General features: G+C 38.4%; 2 non-coding genes across 2 annotated transcripts; both read right to left on the minus strand.

Moving 5' to 3' along the window:
• Window positions 1-4,197: 4,197 nt before the first annotated feature.
• Window positions 4,198-4,305, minus strand: LOC130952765 (small nucleolar RNA R71). The gene has a single exon (XR_009074946.1). It is a non-coding gene; the product is annotated as a small nucleolar RNA R71 (small nucleolar RNA).
• A 7,334-nt stretch (window positions 4,306-11,639) lies between these two features.
• LOC130952721 (small nucleolar RNA R71) lies at window positions 11,640-11,742 on the minus strand. Its single transcript, XR_009074902.1, has one exon. It is a non-coding gene; the product is annotated as a small nucleolar RNA R71 (small nucleolar RNA).
• Window positions 11,743-22,148: the final 10,406 nt, after the last annotated feature.

The raw sequence follows: 22,148 nt of genomic DNA on the forward strand, positions 1-22,148 counted from the left end.
AGATATTGTCCCTTCCGTCTCTCTGCTTTCCTACTGTCTTCATCCAATCCTTCTTACTCCTTTCCATGGCAAGCTTATGCAAGGGTTTCACCGTTGTCAGTGGCTACCTCCCATCCTCTCATTGGAAATGTTCAACGCACCCTGTCACGGCACGGCTATCCATCTGTCGGTTCTCAATCAGGCCGGAATAGAATCCAGTGATTCTTTTGCGTCTGTCACTAACGCCCCGCCCTCAGGAGTTTGAAGCACGTCACAGTCATTCAATCATTGAATCCTACTCAGAATACCACAGACAAGGTTAGACCATCCGGATTCTCTTGAATGCCGCCATCAGTTCTTGCCTATACCACGAAGATTCCGGTTAAAGAATCCAAGAGATATCCACCCAATCTAAGGTAGAACAGAGGTGGTTGTCAGTCACACGTTCATAGGTGAGAATGATGATGAGTGTCACGGATCATCACATTCATCAAGTTGAAGAACAAGTGATATCTTGGAACAAGAACAAGCAGAATTGAATAGAAGAACAATAGTAATTGCATTAATACTCGAGGTACAGCAGAGCTCCACACCTTAATCTATGGTGTGTAGAAACTTCACCGTTGAAAATACATAAGAACAAGAGTGATCATTGGTTTCGGCCCCAGAGAGGGAACCAGAAGAACCAAGATGAAAATACAATAGTAAAAGGTCCTACTTATAGGGAACTAGTAGCTTAAGAATTACAAAGATAAGTAAATGACATAAAAATCCACTTCTGGGCCCACTTGGTGTGTGCTTGGGCTGAGCAATGAAGCATTTTTCGTGTAGAGACTCTTCTTGGAGTTAAACGCCAGCTTTTATGCCAGTTTGGGCGTTTAACTCCCATTTTGGTGCCAGTTCCGGCGTTTAACGCTGGGAATTCTGAAGGTGACTTTGAACGCCGGTTTGGGCCATCAAATCTTGGGCAAAGTATGGACTATCATATATTTCTGGAAAGCCCAGGATGTCTACTTTCCAACGCCGTTGAGAGCGCGCCAATTGGGCTTCTGTAGCTTCAGAAAATCCACTTCGAGTGTAGGGAGGTCAGAATCCAACAGCATCTGCAGTCCTTTTCAGTCTCTGAATCAGATTTTTGCTCAGGTCCCTCAATTTCAGCCAGAAAATACCTGAAATCACAGAAAAATACACAAACTCATAGTAAAGTCCAGAAAAGTGAATTTTAATTAAAAACTAATAAAAATATACTAAAAACTAACTAAATCATACTAAAAACATACTAAAAATAATGCCAAAAAGCGTACAAATTATCCGCTCATCATTCCTCAACTTGATGAATGTGATGATCTGTGACACTCATCATCATTCTCACCTATGAACGTGTGCCTGACAACCACCTCCGTTCTACCTTAGATTGAGTGGATATCTCTTGGATCCCTTAATCGAAATCTTCGTGGTATAAGCTAGAATTGATGGAGGCATTCAAGAGAATCCGGAAGGTCTAAACCTTGTCTGTGGTATTCTGAGTAGGATTCAAGGATTGAATGACTGTGATGAGCTTCAAACTCCTGAAGGCTGGGCGTTAGTGACAGACGCAAAAGAATCACTGGATTCTATTCCAACCTGATTGAGAACCGACAGATGATTAGCCGTGCTGTGACAGAGCGCGTTGAACATTTTCACTGAGAGGACGGGACTGTAGCCACTGACAACGGTGATGCCCAACATACAGCTTGCCATGGAAAGGAGTAAGAAGGATTGGATGAAGACAGTAGGAAAGCAGAGAGACGGAAGGGACAAAGCATCTCCATACGCTTATCTGAAATTCTCACCAATGAATTACATAAGTATCTCTATCTTTATTTTATGTTTTATTCATAAATCATCCATAACCATTTGAATCTGCCTGACTGAGATTTACAAGGTGACCATAGCTTGCTTCATACCAACAATCTCCGTGGGATCGACCCTTACTCGCGTAAGGTTTATTACTTGGACGACCCAGTGCACTTGCTGGTTAGTTGTGCGAAGTTGTGATAAAGAATTAAGATTGCAATTGAGCGTACCATGTTGATGGCGCCATTGATGATCACAATTTCGTGCACCAAGTTTTTGGCACCGTTGCCGGGGATTGTTTTGAGTTTGGACAATTGACGATTCATCTTGTTGCTTAGATTAGGTATTTTTCAGAGTTCTTAAGAATGAATTCTAGTGTTTCAAGGTGATGTTCTTATAATCACCAAAGCTGATTGATTCTCATCAATTTAGCTCTTGAATGTAATGTCCTGCTGAAGCTTGGCTAGCCATGTCTAATCCCTTTAGACTAAAGCTTTAGACTAACATTACATGATTCCTGGAATTCTCATTAAGAATTTTGATACCTTTATTTTCTTTTCCACTTAATTTTCGAAAAAAATCCAAAAAAAATTATAAAATCATAAAAACCAAAAATATTTTTTGTTTCTTGTTGAGTCTAGTGTCTCATTTTAAGTTTGGTGTCAATTGCATGTTTATATTTGTCTTGCATTTTTTCGAATTCATGCATGTGTCTTCATTGATCTTCAAGTTGTTCTTGATGATTTCCTTGTTCTGATCTTTAAATTCTCTTGTCTTGTGTGTTTTGTTGTTTCTCATATGCATTCTCATTTTGTTAGTGTCAATAGTATACAAACTTCTAAGTTTGGTGTCTTGCATGCATTGTTTATTTGATTTTAGTTGCATTTTGATTATTCCTCATTATTAAAAATCCAAAAAAAATTTTCAATTTGTGTCTTTTCATGTCAATAATACAGGGAATTGAAGATTCAGAACATTCAGCAGAGGAATTACACAAAAAAAGCTGGGCGTTCAAAACGCCCAGTGAAGAAGGAAAACTGGCATTTAAACGCCAGCCAGGGTGCCTGGCTGGGCGTTTAACGCCCAAAAGGGTAGTGTTTTGGGCGTTAAACACCAGAATGTGCACCATTCTGGGCGTTTAACGCTAGGATGGCACAAGAGGGAAGATTTTGTTTTTAACTCAAATTTTTTTTCAAGTTTTCAAATTTTTCAAAATCAAATCTTTTTCAAATCATATCTTTTCAATCATATGTTTTCAAAATCAATTTCTTTCCATTTTCAAAAGTACTTGCTATCAATTAATGATTTGATTCAACATTTCAAGTATGTTGTCTTTTCTATTGAGAAAGATTTAATGTCTGAATCATATCTTTCTTGTTAGGCGGGTTATTAATTTTTAAAATCAAATCTTTTTAAATTGTTTTTCAATCATCTCTTTTCAATCTTATCTTTTTAAAACCATAACTTTTAAATCATATCTTTTTAATCACATCTTTTTCAAAATAGTTTTCAATCATATCTTTTTTATTTCTAATTTCAAAATCTTTTTCAAAAATCACTTTATTTCTTTTCCACTCTTAGTTTTCGAAAATCAATTAGTATTTTTCAAAATAATTTTAAAATCTTTTACTTAATTTTCGAAAATTTCTTCGCTTCTTCTCACATCCTTCTATTTATGGACTAACACTCCTCCTCAATGTACAATTCGAACTCCATCTTTCTTGATAAGTTCGAATTCTTCTACCTCTTCCTTCTATTTTTCTTTTCCTCTGACACCTCAAGGAATCTCTATACTGTGACATAGAGGATTCCATATTTTCTTGTTCTCTTCTCTTTCATATGAGCAGGAGCAAAGACAAAAGCATTCTTGTTGAGGCTGACCCTGAACCTGAAAGGACCTTGAAGCGAAAGCTAAGAGAAGCTAAAGCACAACTCTCTGGAGAGGACCTAACAAAAATCTTCAAAGAAGAATAATCCATGGCAGCCGAAAACAACAACAATGCCAACAATACAAGGAAGGTGCTGGGTGACTTTACTGCACCTACTCCCGACTTCTATGGGAGAAGCATCTCTATCCCTGCCATTAGAGCAAACAACTTTGAGCTTAAGCCTCAATTAGTTTCTCTAATGCAACAGAATTGCAAGTTCCATGGACTTCCATTGGAAGATCTTCATCAGTTTTTAGCTGAATTCTTGCAAATCTGTGACACTGTCAAGACTAATGGGGTTGACCCTGAGGTCTACAGACTTATGCTATTCCCTTTTACTGTAAGAGACAGAGCTAGGATATGGTTGGACTCACAACCTAAAGAAAGCCTGAACTCTTGGGAAAAGCTAGTCAATGCCTTCTTGGCAAGGTTCTTTCCACCTCAAAAATTGAGTAAGCTTAGAGTGAAAGTCCAAACCTTCAGACAGAAGGAAGGTGAATCCCTCTATGAAGCTTGGGAAAGATACAAACAATTGATCAGAAAGTGTCCTTCTGACATGCTTTCTGAATGGAGCATCATAGGTATCTTCTATGATGGTCTGTCTGAACTGTCCAAGATGTCATTGGATAGCTCTGCTGGAGGATCTCTTCATCTGAAAAAGACGCCTACAGAAGCTCAAGAGCTCATTGAAATGGTTGCAAATAACCAATTCATGTACTCTTCTGAAAGGAATCCTGTGAACAATGGGACGAATCAAAAGAAAGGAGTTCTTGAGATTGATACTCTGAAGGCCATATTGGCTCAGAATAAAATATTGACTCAGCAAGTCAATATAATTTCTCAAAGTCTGTCTGGAATGCAAGCTGCACCAGGCAGTACTAAGGATGCTTCATCTGAAGAAGAAGCTTATGATCCTGAGAACCCTTCAATGGAAGAGGTGAATTACATGGGAGAACCCTATGGAAACACCTATAATCCTTCATGGAGAAATCATCCAAATCTCTCATGGAAGGATCAACAGAGACCTCAACAAGGTTTCAACAACAATAATGGTGGAAGAAACAGGTTTAGCAATGGCAAGCCTTTTCCATTATCTTCTCAGCAATAGACAGAGAATTCTAAGCAGAGCCACTCTGACTTAGCAACCATGATCTCTGATCTAATCAAAACCACTCAAAGTTTCATGACTGAAACAAGATCCTCCATTAGAAACCTGGAGGCACAAGTGGGACAGCTGAGCAAGAAAATTACTGAACTCCCTCCTAGTACTCTTCCAAGCAATACAGAAAAGAATCCAAAAGGAGAATGCAAGGCCATTAACATGACCCACATAGCCGAACTTGGAGAGGAGGAAGAGGCAGTGATCGCCACTGAGGAAGACCTCAATGGACATCCACTGGCCTCCAATGAGTTCCCGAATGAGGAACCATGGGAATCTGAGGCTCACACTGAGACCATAGAGATTCCATTGTAATTACTTCTGCCATTCATGAGCTCTGATGAGTATTCTTCCTCTGAAAAGGATGAAAATGTCACTGAAGAGCAAGTTGCCAAGTACCTTGGAGCAATCATGAAGCTAAATGACAAGTTATTTGGTAATGAGACTTGGGAGGATGAACCCCCTTTGCTCACCAAAGAACTGGATGACTTGTCTAGGCAGAAATTACCTCAAAAGAGACAGGATCCTGGGAAGTTTTTAATACCTTGTACCATAGGCACCATGACCTTTAAGAAGGCTCTGTGTGACTTAGGGTCAAGTATAAACCTCATGCCTCTCTCTGTAATGGAGAAGCTAGGGATCTTTGAGGTACAAGCTGCAAGAATCTCACTAGAGATGGCAGACAATTCAAGAAAACAAGCTTATGGACTTGTAGAGGATGTTCTGGCAAAGATTAAAGACCATTACATCCCTGCTGATTTCATAGTCCTAGAGACTGGGAAGTGCATGGATGAATCCATCATCCTTGGTAGACCCTTCCTAGCCACAGCAAAGGCTGTGATTGATGTTGACAGAGGAGAATTGATCATTCAAGTGAATGAAGAATCCTTTGTGTTTAAGGCTCAAGGATATCCCTCTGTCACCATGGAGAGGAAGCATGAAGAACTTCTCTCAAAACAGAGTCAAACAGAGCCCCCACAGTCAAACTCTAAGTTTGGTGTTGGGAGGCCACAACCAACTTCTAAGTTTGGTGTTGAACCCCCACATTCAAACTCTAAGTTTGGTGTTGGGAGGTTCCAACATTGCTCTGAGTATCTGTGAGGCTCCATGAGAGCCCACTGTCAAGCTACTGACATTAAAGAAGCGCTTGTTGGGAGGCAACCCAATGTTATATTTATCTATTTTCCTTTGTTATTTTATGTTTTTTGTAGGTTGATGATCATGGAAAGTCACAAAATCAATTGAAAAATCAAAAACAAAATGAAAAATAGAAAGAAAAACAGCACACCCTGGAGGAAAGCCTTGCTGGCGTTTAAACGCCAGTAAGGGCAGCAAATGGGCGTTTAATGTCCAGTCTGGCACCATTCTGGGCGTTTAACGCCAGAAAGGGGCACCAGACTGGCGTTAAACTTCAGGAAAGGGCAAGAAGTAGGCGTTAAATGCCAGAAATGGGCACCAGCCTGGCGTTTAACGCCAGAATTGGCATAAAGAGCATTTTTTGCTCGCCACTTGGTGCAGGGATGAATTTTCCTTGACACCTCAGGATCTGTGGACCCCACAGGACCCCCACCTACCCTACCACTCTCTCTCTTCTTCACCCATTCACCAATCACCTCAACACCTCTTCTCCAAAAACCCCTCACCTATCAAATCCCACTATTCTCTTCACCACTCACATCCATCCTTCATAAAACCCCACTTACCTCACCATTCAAATTCAAACCACTTTCCCTCCCAAACCTACCCATTCATAACCGAACCATACCCCTCTCTCCATTCCTATATAAACCCATCTTCACTCCTTCATTTTCACACAACCTACACACTACTTCTCCCCCTTGGCCAAACCACAAAGCCTCATCTATCTCCTCCATTTTCTTCTTCCTCTACTCTCTTCTTTCTTCTTTTGCTCGAGGACGAGCAAACCTTCTAAGTTTGGTGTGGTAAAAGCATTGCTTTTTGTTTTTCCATAACCATTTATGGCACCTAAGGACGGAGAAACCTCTAGAAAGAGGAAAGGAAAGGCAAAAGCTTCCACCTCCGAGTCATGGGAGATGGAGAGATTTATCTCAAGGGTGCATCAAGACCACTTCTATGAAGTTGTGGCCTTGAAGAAGGTGATCCCCGAAGTCCCTTTCAAACTCAAAAAGAGTGAATATCCGGAGATCCGACATGAGATCCAAAGAAGAGGTTGGGAAGTTCTTACTAACCCCATTCAACAAGTTGGAATCTTAATGGTTCAAGAGTTCTATGCTAATGCATGGATCACCAAGAACCATGATCAAAGTGTGAACCCGGACCCAAAGAATTGGCTTACAATGGTTCAGGGGAAATGCTTAGATTTCAGTCCGAAAAATATAAGGTTGGCATTCAACTTACCCATGATGCAAGGGGATGAACACCCTTACACTAGAAGGGTCAACTTTGATCAAAGGTTGGACTAAGTCCTCACAGACATTTGTGAAGAAGGCGCTCAATGGAAGAGAGATTCAAGAGGGAAGCCGGTACAACTAAGAAGGCATGACCTCAAGCCCGTGGCTAGGGGATGGTTGGATTTTATCCAACGCTCAATCATTCGCATTAGCAACCGGTCCGAAGTTACTATAGACCGGGCCATCATGATTCATAGCATCATGATTGGAGAAGAAGTAGAAGTTCATGAGGTTATAGCCCAAGAACTTTATAAGGTGGCGGACAAGTCCTCTACCTTGGCAAGGTTAGCCTTTCCTCATCTCATTTGTCACCTCTGTTATTCAGTTGGAATTGACATAGAGGGAGACATCCTCATTGATGAGGACAAGCCCATCACTAAGAAAAGGATGGAGCAAACAAGAGATCCCACTCATCATGAAATCTCTGAGATGCCTCAAGGGATACTGATGAGCGGATAATTTATATGCTTTTTGGCATTGTTTTTAAGTAGTTTTTAGTAAGTTCAAGATACTTTTAGGGATGTTTTCATTAGTTTTTATGTTAAATTCAAATTTCTGGACTTTACTATGAGTTTGTGTGTTTTTCTGTGATTTCAGGTAAATTCTGGCTGAAATTGAGGGACTTGAGCAAAACTCTGAAAAAGGCTGACAAAAGGACTGCTGATGCTGTTGGAATCTGACCTCCCTGCACTCAAAATAGATTTTCTGGAGCTACAGAACTCCAAATGGCGCGCTCTCAACGGCGTTGGAAAGTAGACATCCAGGGCTTTCCAGCAATATATAATAGTCCATATTTTATTCGAAGAATGACGACGTAACTTGGCGTTGAACGCCAAGTACATGCTGCTGTCTGGAGTTAAACGCCAGAAAAACGTCATGATCCGGAGTTGAACGCCCAAAACACGTCATAACTCGAAGTTCAACTCCAAGAGATGCCTCAGCTCGTGGATTGATAAAGCTCAGCCCAAACATACACCAAGTGGGCCCCGGAAGTGGATTTATGCATCAATTACTTACTCATGTAAACCCTAGTAGCTAGTCTAGTATATATAGGACATTTATCTATTGTATTAGACATCTTTTGACAGTTTAATCTCCTTGAATATTCGGTCACTTGATCATGGAGAGGGCTGGCCATTCGGCCATGCCTGAACCTCTTTTACTTATGTATTTTCAACGGTGGAGTTTCTGCACACCATAGATTAAGGGTGTGGAGCTCTGCTGTACCTCAAGTATCAATGCAATTCTATTTTCTTTTATTCAATTCCTCTTTTATTCTTATTCCAAGATATTCATTCGTACCCAAGAACATGATGAATGTGATGAGTCAGATAACCCTCATTATCATTCTCACTTATGAACGCGCGTGATTGACAACCACTTCCGTTCTACATGCAACAGAGCTTGAATGCGTATCTCTTAGATTCCCCAACAGAATCTTCGTGGTATAAGCTAGATAGATGGCGGCATTTATGAGGATCCGGAAAGTCTCACCTTGTCTGTGGTATTCCGAGTAGGATCCTGGGAATCTGGAAAGTCTAACCTTGTCTGTGGTATTCCGAGTAGGATTCCGGTAATGAATGACTGTGACGTACTTCAAACTTGCAAGTGCTGGGCGTTAGTGACAGACGCAAAAGAATCAAGGGATTCTATTCCAGTAGGCGCGGGAACCAACCAGTGATTAGCCGTACTGTGACAGAGTGCGTGAGCATTAGTTTTCACTGCGAGGATGGGATGTAGCCATCAACCATGGGTGATGCCTCCAGATGATTAGCTGTGCGAGTGACAGCCGCATAGGATATTTTCCCGAGAGGATTGAAAGTAGCCACCGCTGATGGTGAACCCCTATACACAGCTTGCCATGGAAAGGAGTAAGAAGGATTGAGTAGAAGCAGTAGGAGAGCAGGCGTCCTTGAGCTCTACAGCATCTCCGTCCGCTTATCTGAAATTCCCACTAATGAATCTGCATAAGTATTCTATCCCTTTTATTATTCCTTTTTATTTATTATTTATTCCAATAATCACAATTCCCCTTTAATCTGCCTAACTGAGATTTGCAAGGTGACCATAGCTTGCTTCATACCAACAATCTCTGTGGGATCGACCCTTACTCACGTAAGGTTTATTACTTGGACGACCCAGTACACTTGCTGGTTAGTTGAACGGAGTTGTGTCCACTCGTGCCAAAAATCCTAAGTTCCACAATTCTACAATAAATGCAAATCAAAGAACAGTGATCACAATTTCGTCCACCAAGTTTTTGGCGCCGTTGCCGGGGATTGTTCGAGTATGGACAACTGACGGTTCATCTTGTTGCTCAGATTAGGTAATTTTTCTTTTCAAAAATCTTTTCAAAATTTTTTTCTTTATTTTTCGTTTTCTTAACTTTATTTTCGAAAAAATTAAAATAAAAATACAAAAAATTAGAAAATCATAAAAATCAAAAATATTTTGTGTTCTTGTTTGAGTTTTGTGTTAATTTTTAAGTCTGGTGTCAATTGCATGCTTTAAAATTTTTCTTGCATTTTTTCGAAAATCCCATGCATTCATAGTGTTCTTCATGATCTTCAAGTTGTTCTTGACAAGTCTTCTTGTTTGATCTTGATGATTTCTTGTTTTGTGTCTTTTCTTGTTTTTCATGTGCATTTTTGCATTCATATTTTACATGCATTAAAGATTTCTAAGTTTGGTGTCTTGCATGTTTTCTTTGCATCAAAAATTTTTCAAAATTATGTTCTTGATGTTCATCATGATCTTCAAAGTGTTCTTGGTGTTCATCTTGACATTCATAGCATTCTTGCATGCATTCATAGTTTTGATCTAAAAATTTCATGCATTGAGTATTTTTGTTGTTTTTCTTTCTCATAATTAAAAATTCAAAAAAAAATATCTTTTCCTTATTTCCCTCCAAATTTCGAAATTTTGGGTTGACTTGGTCAAAAATTTTTAAAAAATTAGTTGTTTCTTACAAGTCAAGTCAAAATTTCAATTTTAAAAATCTTATCTTTTTAAAATATTTTTCAAAATCATATCTTTTTTTTTTTTTTTATAATTCTCGAAAATTTCAAAAATCTTTTTCAAAATCTTTTTCTTATCTTTAAATCAAAATTTCAAAAATTAGCTAACAATTAATGTGATGGATTCAAAAATTTGAAGTTTGTTACTTTCTTGTTAAGAAAGGTTCAATCTTTAAGTTCTAGAATCTTATCTTGTAGTTTCTTGTTAGTTAAGTAATTTTAAAAATTAATCTTTTTCAAAATATCTTTTTCTTAAAAATCTTTTTATCTTTTATCTTATCTTTTTCAAAATTTTATCTTTTTCAAAATTTAATTTCAAAATATCTTCTTATCTTCCTATCTTTTTCAAAATTTGATTTCAAATCTTTTTCAATCAAACTAACTAACTTTTTGTTTGTTTCTTATCTTTTTCAAAACCAACTAACTACCTATCCCTCTCCAATTTTCGAAAATTCTCTCTCTCTTTTCAAAAATTCTTTTTAATTGTTTTAAATTTTAATTTTAATTATCTATTATATTTAATTTTCGAAAATCACTAACCACTTTTTCAAAACTAATTTCGAAATTCTCTTTCTTTTTTCTTCTTCTATTTAATTATTTAATTACTAACACTTCTCTTCACCTCTCTTTATCCAAAAATCCGAACCTCCTTCTTCATTCTTCTACCCCCTTTCTTCTTCTACTAACATAAAGGAATCTCTATACTGTGACATAGAAGATTCCTCTTCTTTTCTTGTTTCTTCTCCTTCATATGAGCAGGAACAGGGAAAAAGGCACTCTTGTTGAAGTTGATCCAGAACCTGAAAGGACTCTGAAGAGAAAATTAAGAGAAGCTAAATTACAACAATCCAGAAGAGACCTTCTAGAAATTTTCGAACAAGAGAAAGAGATGGCAGCTGAAAATAATAATAATAATGCAAGGAGAATGCTTGGTGACTTCACTAAGCCAACGTCCAAGTTTGATGGAAGAAGCATCTCCATTCCTGCCATTGGAGCCAATAACTTTGAGCTTAAGCCTCAGCTAGTTGCTTTAATGCAACAAAACTGCAAGTTTTATGGACTTCCATCTGAAGATCCTTATCAGTTTTTAACTGAGTTCTTGCAGATCTGTGAGACTGTAAAGACGAATGGAGTTGATCCTGAAGTCTACAGACTCATGCTTTTCCCTTTTGCTGTAAGAGACAGAGCTAGAATATGGTTGGATTCACAACCCAAGGATAGCCTGGACTCATGGGATAAGCTGGTCACTGCCTTCTTGGATAAATTCTTTCCTCCTCAAAAGCTGAGCAAGCTGAGAGTGGATGTTCAACCTTCAAACAAAAAGATGGTGAATCCCTCTATGAAGCTTGGGAAAGATACAAGCAGCTGACCAAAAGATGTCCATCTGACATGTTTTCAGAATGGACCATATTGGATATATTCTATTATGGTCTCTCTGAATTTTCGAAAATGTCATTGGATCATTCTGCAGGTGGATCTATTCACCTGAAGAAAACGCCTGAAGAGGCTCAAGAACTCATTGACATGGTTGCAAACAACCAATTCATGTACACCTCTGAGAGGAATTCCGTGAATAATGGAGTAACTCAGAAGAAAGGAGTTCTTGAAATTGATGCTCTGAATGCCATATTGGCTCAGAACAAAGTGTTGACTCAACAGGTCAACATGATCTCTCAAAATCTGAATGGATTGCAACATGCATCCAACAGTAATAGAGAGGCAGCTTCTGAAGAAGCTTATGATCCTGAGAACCCTGCCATGGCAGAGGTTAATTACATGGGTGAACCTTATGGAAACACCTATAACTCATCATGGAGAAATCATCCAAATTTCTCATGGAAGGATCAACAAAAACCTCAACAAGGTTTTAACAATGGTGGACGCAATAGGCTGGGCAATAGCAAGCCATATCCATCATCTTCTCAGCAACAGACAGAGAATTCTGAACAAAATACTTCTAATTTAGCCAATATAGTCTCTGATCTGTCAAAGGCCACTTTCAGTTTCATGAATGAAACAAGATCATCCATTAGAAATCTGGAGGCACAAGTGGGCCAGCTGAGTAAGAAAGTTATTGAAACTCCTCCCAGTACTCTCCCAAGCAATACAGAAGAGAATCCAAAAGGAGAGTGCAAGGCCATTGACATAGTCAAAGTGGCCGAATGCACAAAGGAGGAGGAGGACGAAAATCCTAGTGAAGAAGACCTCCTGGGACGTTCCTCAAGCAAGAAGGAGTTTCCTATTAAGGATCCAGAGGAATCTGAGGCTCATCTAGAGACCATAGAGATTCCTTTAAATCTCCTTCTGCCATTCATGAGCTCTGAAGAATATTCATCCTCTGAAGAGAATGAAGATGTGACTGGAGAGCAAGTTGCTCAATACTTAGGAGCTATCATGAAGCTGAATGCCAAGCTGTTTGGTAATGAGACTTGGGAAAGTGAACCTCCCTTGCTCATTAGTGAACTAGATACTTGGATTCAGAGAACTCTACCTCAAAAGAAACAAGATCCTGGCAAGTTCTTAATACCTTGCACCATTGGCACCATGAGATTTGAAAAAGCTTTATGTGATCTTGGGTCAGGGATAAATCTTATGCCACTCTCTGTAATGGAGAAGCTGGGGATCATTGAGGTACAACCTGCCTTGTTCTCATTACAACTGGTAGATAAGTCCATAAGACAAGCTTATGGAATAGTGGAGGACGTGCGTGTAAGGGTTGAAGGCCTTTACATCCCCACTGATTTCATAATCCTAGACACTAGGAAGGAAGATGATGAATGCATCATCCTAGGAAGACCTTTCCTAGCCACAGCAGGAGCTGTGATAGATGTCAACAGAGGTGAGTTAGTCCTTCAATTGAATGGGGACTACCTTGTGTTTCAGGCACATGGCCATCCCTCTGTGACAAAAGAGAGTAAGCATGAAGAGCTTCTCTCAGTTCAGAGTCAAGAAGAGCCCACACAGTCAAACTCTAAGTTTAGTGTTGTGAGGCCACAACCAAACTCTAAGTTTGGTATTCAAACCCCATATCCAAACTCTAAGTTTGGTGTTGGGACTACACACTAAATTGACCTGATCACCATGTGGCTCCATGAGAGCCATTGTCAAGCTATTGACATTAAAGAAGCGCTTGTTGAGAGGCAACCCAATTTTATTTATCTAATTTTATTTTATTTTGTTTCTTGTTTATTTTTGTGTTTTATTAGGTACATGATCATGAGGATTCACGAAAAAAATCAAAAAAATTAAAAACAGAGTCAAAAACAGAAGAAAAAATTTTCACCCTGGAGGCAGCGCAGACTGGCGTTCAACGCCAGTAAGGTGCATCTGGCCGGCGTTCAACGCCAGAACAGAGCACCATTCTGGCGCTGAACGCCCAAAACAAGCAACAACCTGGCGTTAAACGCCAGGCTGGTGCACAGAGAGGACAAACTGGCGCTGAACGCCAGGAACAAGCATGAAACTGGCGTTCAACGCCAGAAACATGCATTACATGGGCGTTGAACGCCCAGAACATGCATCAATGGGCGTTTGAACGCCAGAATGATGCATGAAGGCATTTTACATGCCTATATGGTGAAGGAATGGTATTTGTTTTCACCTCAGGATCTGTGGACCCCACAGGATCCTCACCTCAGGATCTGTGGACCCCACATGATCCCCACCTACCATATTCCCACCTTACCTAATCCTAATTTTTGTGATGTGAATACCCCATGTCACAATTCCCAATATTCTTCATCAATCACCTCAATCCCTCTTCCCAATTACCCCATTCACCATTCACATCAACCCACTCTTCCCCATAAACCCCACCTACCTTCATAAAATTCAAATTCAATTTCCCACCCCTTCCCACCCAAAATGGCCGAACTCCCACCCTCCCTCTCCCTATAAATACCCTTCCATTCTTCTTCATTTTCACACAACACAAACACCTTCTTCTCCCATATAGCCGAACCTACTCTCTCCCTCTCTACCATATTCTCTTCTTCTTCTTCTACTATTCTTTTCTTTCTTGCTCGAGGACGAGCAAAATTTTAAGTTTGGTGTGGTAAAAGCATAAGCTTTTTTCTGTTTTTCCATTACCAATGGCACCTAAGGCCGGAGTTTCCTCAAGAAAAAGGGAAAGGGAAAGCAAAAGCTTCCACCTCCGAGTCATGGGAGATGGAAAGATTCATCTCCAAGAGCCATCAAGACCACTTCTATGATGTTGTGGCAAAGAAGAAGGTGATCCCTGAGGTCCCTTTCAAGCTCAAAAAGAATGAGTATCCGAAAATCCGACATGAAATCCAAAGAAGAGGTTGGGAAGTCATAACCAACCCCATGCAATAAGTTGGAATATTAATGGTTCAAGAGTTCTATGCTAATGCATGGATCACTAGGAACCATGATCAAAGTATGAACCCGAATCCAAAGAACTATCTCACAATGGTTCGGGGGAAATACTTGGATTTCAGTCCGAAAAATGTGAGGTTGGCGTTTCACTTACCCATGATGCAAGGTGATGAACGCCCCTACACAAGAAGGGTTAACTTTAATCAAAGGTTGGACCAAGTCCTAATGGACATTTGTGTGGAAGGCGCCCAATGGAGAATAGACTCCAAAGGCAAGCCAGTCCAACTAAGAAGACTGGACCTCAAGCCTGTAGCTAGAGGATGGTTGGAGTTCATCCAAAGATCCATCATTCCTACAAGTAACCGATCTGAAGTTACTGTGGATCGGGCCATCATGATTCATAGCATCATGATTGGAGAGGAAGTGGAAGTTCATGAAGTCATCTCCAATGAACTCTACAAAATAGCTGACAAGCCTTCACACATGGCACGGCTAGCCTTCCCCCACCTTATATGCCATCTATGTTACTCAGCTGGAGTCATCATAGATGGAGATGTCTCCATTGAAGAAGATAAGCCCATCACCAAGAAAAGGATGGAGCAAACAAGAGAAGTTCCTCACGGCCCTCAAGAAGAACATGAGGAAATTCACCATCAACAAATGCCTCAAGGAATGCACTTTCCTCCTAACAACTATTGGGAGCAACTCAATACCTCCTTAGAAGATTTGAGCCATAATGTTGAACAACTAAGGGTGGAACATCATGAACACTCCATCATTCTCCAAGAAATAAGAGAAGATCAAAGAGCAATGAGGGAGGAACAACAAAGGCAAGGAAGGGACATAGAAGAGCTTAAAAACATCATTGGTCCTTCAAGAAGAAGACGCCACTAAAGGTGGATTCATTCTTTGTTCTTTATTTCTTTCTGTTTTCGGTTTTTAATTATTGTGTTTATCTATGTTTTGTGTCTTTATTTCATGATCATTAGTATGTAACCATGCCTTAAAGCTTTGAATAAAATCCATTAATCCTTCACTTCTCTTAAAAGAAAAATGTTTTAATTCAAAAGAACAAGAAGTACATAAATTTCGAAAATAGCTATTGAATTTAGTTTAATTATAATGATGTGGTGACAATACTTTTTGTTTTCTGAATGAATGCTTGAACAGTGCATATGTCTTTTGATATTGTTGTTTATGAGTGTTAAAATTGTTGGCTCTTGAAAGAATGATGAACAAAGAGAAATGTTATTGATGATCTGAAAAATCATGAAATTGATTCTTGAAGCAAGAAAAAGCAGTGAAAAAGAAAGCTTTCAAAAAAAAAAAAAAAGAAGGAGCAGTAGAAAAAGCCAATAACCCTTAAAACCAAAAGGCAAGGGTAAAAAGGATCCAAGGCTTTGAGCATCAATGGATAGGAGGGCCTAAGGAAATTAAATCCAGGCCTAAGCGGCTAAATCAAGCTGTCCCTAACCATGTGCTTGTGTCATGAAGGTCCAAGTGAAAAGCTTGAGACTAAGTGGTTAAAGTCGTGATCCAAGGCAAAAGAGTGTGCTTAAGAGCTCTGGACACCACTAACTGGGGACTCTAGCAAAGCTGAGTCACAATCTGAAAAGGTTCACCCAGTTATGTGTCTGTGGCATTTATGTATCCGGTGGTAATACTAGAAAACAAAGTGCTTAGGGCCACGGCCAAGACTCATAAGTAGCTGTGTTCAAGAATCAACATGCTTAACTAGGAAAGTCAATAACACTATCCGAAATTCTAAGTTCCTAGAGAAGCCAATCATTCAAAACTTCAAAGGAAAAAGTGAGATGCCAAAACTGTTCAGAAGCAAAAAGTTACAAGTCCCGCTCATTTAATTATAATTAATATTCATTGATATTCTGGAATTTATAGTATATTCTCTTCTTTTTATCCTAATTGATTTTCAGTTGCTTGGGGACAAGCAACAATTTAAGTTTGGTGTTGTGATGAGCGGATAATTTATACGCTTTTTGGCATTGTTTTTAAGTAGTTTTTAGTAAGTTCAAGCTACTTTTAGGGATGTTTTCATTAGTTTTTATGTTAAATTCACATTTCTGGACTTTACTATGAGTTTGTGTGTTTTTCTGTGATTTCAGGTAAATTCTGGCTGAAATTGAGGGACTTGAGCAAAACTCTGAAAAAGGCTGACAAAAGGACTGCTGATGCTGTTCGAATCTGAACTCCCTGCACTCAAAATGGATTTTCTGGAGCTACAGAACTCCAAATGGCACGCTCTCAACGGCGTTGGAAAGTAGACATCCAGGGCTTTCCAGCAATATATAATAGTCCATACTTTATTCGAAGAATGACGACGTAACTTGGCGTTGAACGCCAAGTACATGCTGCTGTCTGGAGTTAAACGCCAGAAAAACGTCATGATCCGGAGTTGAACGCCCAAAACACGTCATAACTCGAAGTTCAACTCCAAGAGATGCCTCAGCTCGTGGATTGATAAAGCTCAGCCCAAACATACACCAAGTGGGCCCCGGAAGTGGATTTATGCATCAATTACTTACTCATGTAAACCCTAGTAGCTAGTCTAGTATATATAGGACATTTATCTATTGTATTAGACATCTTTTGACAGTTTAATCTCCTTGAATATTCGGTCACTTGATCATGGAGAGGGCTGGCCATTCGGCCATGCCTGAACCTCTTTTACTTATGTATTTTCAACGGTGGAGTTTCTGCACACCATAGATTAAGGGTGTGGAGCTCTGCTGTACCTCAAGTATCAATGCAATTCTATTTTCTTTTATTCAATTCCTCTTTTATTCTTATTCCAAGATATTCATTCGTACCCAAGAACATGATGAATGTGATGAGTCAGATAACCCTCATTATCATTCTCACTTATGAACGCGCGTGATTGACAACCACTTCCGTTCTACATGCAACAGAGCTTGAATGCGTATCTCTTAGATTCCCCAACAGAATCTTCGTGGTATAAGCTAGATAGATGGCGGCATTTATGAGGATCCGGAAAGTCTCACCTTGTCTGTGGTATTCCGAGTAGGATCCTGGGAATCCGGAAAGTCTAACCTTGTCTGTGGTATTCCGAGTAGGATTCCGGTAATGAATGACTGTGACGTACTTCAAACTTGCAAGTGCTGGGCGTTAGTGACAGACGCAAAAGAATCAAGGGATTCTATTCCAGTAGGCGCGGGAACCAACCAGTGATTAGCCGTACTGTGACAGAGTGCGTGAGCATTAGTTTTCACTGCGAGGATGGGATGTAGCCATCAACCATGGGTGATGCCTCCAGATGATTAGCTGTGCGAGTGACAGCCGCATAGGATATTTTCCCGAGAGGATTGAAAGTAGCCACCGCTGATGGTGAACCCCTATACACAGCTTGCCATGGAAAGGAGTAAGAAGGATTGAGTAGAAGCAGTAGGAGAGCAGGCGTCCTTGAGCTCTACAGCATCTCCGTCCGCTTATCTGAAATTCCCACTAATGAATCTGCATAAGTATTCTATCCCTTTTATTATTCCTTTTTATTTATTATTTATTCCAATAATCACAATTCCCCTTTAATCTGCCTAACTGAGATTTGCAAGGTGACCATAGCTTGCTTCATACCAACAATCTCTGTGGGATCGACCCTTACTCACGTAAGGTTTATTACTTGGACGACCCAGTACACTTGCTGGTTAGTTGAACGGAGTTGTGTCCACTCGTGCCAAAAATCCTAAGTTCCACAATTCTACAATAAATGCAAATCAAAGAACAGTGATCACAATTTCGTCCACCAAGTTTTTGGCGCCGTTGCCGGGGATTGTTCGAGTATGGACAACTGACGGTTCATCTTGTTGCTCAGATTAGGTAATTTTTCTTTTCAAAAATCTTTTTCAAAATTTTTTTCTTTTATTTTTCGTTTTTCTTAACTTTATTTTCGAAAAAATTAAAATAAAAATACAAAAAAATTAGAAAATCATAAAAATCAAAAATATTTTGTGTTCTTGTTTGAGTTTTGTGTTAATTTTTAAGTCTGGTGTCAATTGCATGCTTTAAAATTTTTCTTGCATTTTTTCGAAAATCCCATGCATTCATAGTGTTCTTCATGATCTTCAAGTTGTTCTTGACAAGTCTTCTTGTTTGATCTTGATGATTTCTTGTTTTGTGTCTTTTCTTGTTTTTCATGTGCATTTTTGCATTCATATTTTACATGCATTAAAGATTTCTAAGTTTGGTGTCTTGCATGTTTTCTTTGCATCAAAAATTTTTCAAAATTATGTTCTTGATGTTCATCATGATCTTCAAAGTGTTCTTGGTGTTCATCTTGACATTCATAGCATTCTTGCATGCATTCATAGTTTTGATCTAAAAATTTCATGCATTGAGTATTTTTGTTGTTTTTCTTTCTCATAATTAAAAATTCAAAAAAAAATATCTTTTCCTTATTTCCCTCCAAATTTCGAAATTTTGGGTTGACTTGGTCAAAAATTTTTAAAAAATTAGTTGTTTCTTACAAGTCAAGTCAAAATTTCAATTTTAAAAATCTTATCTTTTTAAAATATTTTTCAAAAATCATATCTTTTTCATTTTTTTTTATAATTCTCGAAAATTTCAAAAATCTTTTTCAAAATCTTTTTCTTATCTTTAAATCAAAATTTCAAAAATTAGCTAACAATTAATGTGATGGATTCAAAAATTTGAAGTTTGTTACTTTCTTGTTAAGAAAGGTTCAATCTTTAAGTTCTAGAATCTTATCTTGTAGTTTCTTGTTAGTTAAGTAATTTTAAAAATTAAATCTTTTTCAAAATATCTTTTTCTTAAAAATCTTTTTATCTTTTATCTTATCTTTTTCAAAATTTTATCTTTTTCAAAATTTAATTTCAAAATATCTTCTTATCTTCCTATCTTTTTCAAAATTTGATTTCAAATCTTTTTCAATCAAACTAACTAACTTTTTGTTTGTTTCTTATCTTTTTCAAAACCAACTAACTACCTATCCCTCTCCAATTTTCGAAAATTCTCTCTCTCTTTTTCAAAAATTCTTTTTAATTGTTTTAAATTTTAATTTTAATTATCTATTATATTTAATTTTCGAAAATCACTAACCACTTTTTCAAAACTAATTTCGAAATTCTCTTTCTTTTTTCTTCTTCTATTTAATTATTTAATTACTAACACTTCTCTTCACCTCTCTTTATCCAAAAATCCGAACCTCCTTCTTCATTCTTCTACCCCTTTCTTCTTCTACTAACATAAAGGAATCTCTATACTGTGACATAGAAGATTCCTCTTTCTTTTCTTGTTTCTTCTCCTTCATATGAGCAGGAACAGGGAAAAAGGCACTCTTGTTGAAGTTGATCCAGAACCTGAAAGGACTCTGAAGAGAAAATTAAGAGAAGCTAAATTACAACAATCCAGAAGAGACCTTCTAGAAATTTTCGAACAAGAGAAAGAGATGGCAGCTGAAAATAATAATAATAATGCAAGGAGAATGCTTGGTGACTTCACTAAGCCAACGTCCAATTTTGATGGAAGAAGCATCTCCATTCCTGCCATTGGAGCCAATAACTTTGAGCTTAAGCCTCAGCTAGTTGCTTTAATGCAACAAAACTGCAAGTTTTATGGACTTCCATCTGAAGATCCTTATCAGTTTTTAACTGAGTTCTTGCAGATCTGTGAGACTGTAAAGACGAATGGAGTTGATCCTGAAGTCTACAGACTCATGCTTTTCCCTTTTGCTGTAAGAGACAGAGCTAGAATATGGTTGGATTCACAACCCAAGGATAGCCTGGACTCATGGGATAAGCTGGTCACTGCCTTCTTGGATAAATTCTTTCCTCCTCAAAAGCTGAGCAAGCTGAGAGTGGATGTTCAAACCTTCAAACAAAAAGATGGTGAATCCCTCTATGAAGCTTGGGAAAGATACAAGCAGCTGACCAAAAGATGTCCATCTGACATGTTTTCAGAATGGACCATATTGGATATATTCTATTATGGTCTCTCTGAATTTTCGAAAATGTCATTGGATCATTCTGCAGGTGGATCTATTCACCTGAAGAAAACGCCTGAAGAGGCTCAAGAACTCATTGACATGGTTACAAACAACCAATTCATGTACACCTCTGAGAGGAATTCCGTGAATAATGGAGTAACTCAGAACAAAGGAGTTCTTGAAATTGATGCTCTGAATGCCATATTGGCTCAGAACAAAGTGTTGACTCAACAGGTCAACATGATCTCTCAAAATCTGAATGGATTGCAACATGCATCCAACAGTAATAGAGAGGCAGCTTCTGAAGAAGCTTATGATCTTGAGAACCCTGCCATGGCAGAATTACATGGGTGAACCTTATGGAAACACCTATAACTCATCATGGAGAAATGCAAATCAAAGAACAGTGATCACAATTTCGTCCACCAGATACACTTTCCTCAACAAAACTATTGGGAGCAAATCAACACCTTCCTAGGAGAATTGAGTTCCAACATGGGACAACTAAGGGTGGAACACTAAGAACATTTCATCCTCTTCCATGAAATTAGAGAAGATCAAAGAATTATGAGAGAGGAGCAACAAAGGCAAGGAAGAGACATTGAGGAGCTCAAACACTCCATAAGATCTTCAAGAGGAAGAACAAGCCGCCATCACTAAGGTGGACCCGTTCTTTAATTTCCTTGTTCTTTATTTTCATGTTTTTCGAATTTTTATGCTTATGTTTATCTATGTTTGTGTCTCATGATCATTAGTGTCTTAGTGTCTATGCCTTAAAGTTATGAATGTCCTATGAATCCATCACCTTTCTTAAATAAAAAATGTTCTTAATTGAAAAAGAGAAGAATTGCATGAATTTTGAATTTTATAACAGATTGATTATTTTGATGTGGTGGCAATACTATTGGTTTCTGAATGTATGCTTGAACAGTGCATATGCCTTTTGAATTTGTTGTTCATGAATGTTGGCTCTTGAAAGAATGATGAAAAAAGGAGACATGTTACTGAGGATCTGAAAAATCATAAAAATGATTCTTGAAGCAAGAAAAAGCAGTGAATATTAAAAAAAAAACGAAAAAAAAGGAGAAAGAAAAAGAAAAAGAAAAAGGAAAAGAAAAAGAAAAAAATAAAGTTGTGATCCAAGGCAAAAGGAGTGTGCTTAAGAACCCTGGACACCTCTAATTGGGGACTCTAGCAAAGCTAAGTCACAATCTGAAAAGGTTCACCCAATTATGTGTCTGTGGCATGTATGTATCCAGTGGTAATACTAGAAGACAGAGTGCTTTGGGCCACGGCCAAGACTCATAAAGTAGCTGTGTTCAAGAATCATCATACTTAACTAGGAGAATCAATAACACTATCTGGATTCTGAGTTCCTATAGAAGCCAATCATTCTGAATTTCAAAGGATAGAGTGAGATGCCAAAACTGTTCAGAAGCAAAAAGCTAAAAGCCCCGCTCATCTAATTAATACTGATCTTCA

Source organism: Arachis stenosperma, chromosome 1 (genome assembly GCF_014773155.1).
Source record: "Arachis stenosperma cultivar V10309 chromosome 1, arast.V10309.gnm1.PFL2, whole genome shotgun sequence".
Taxonomy (NCBI): Eukaryota; Viridiplantae; Streptophyta; class Magnoliopsida; order Fabales; family Fabaceae; genus Arachis; species Arachis stenosperma.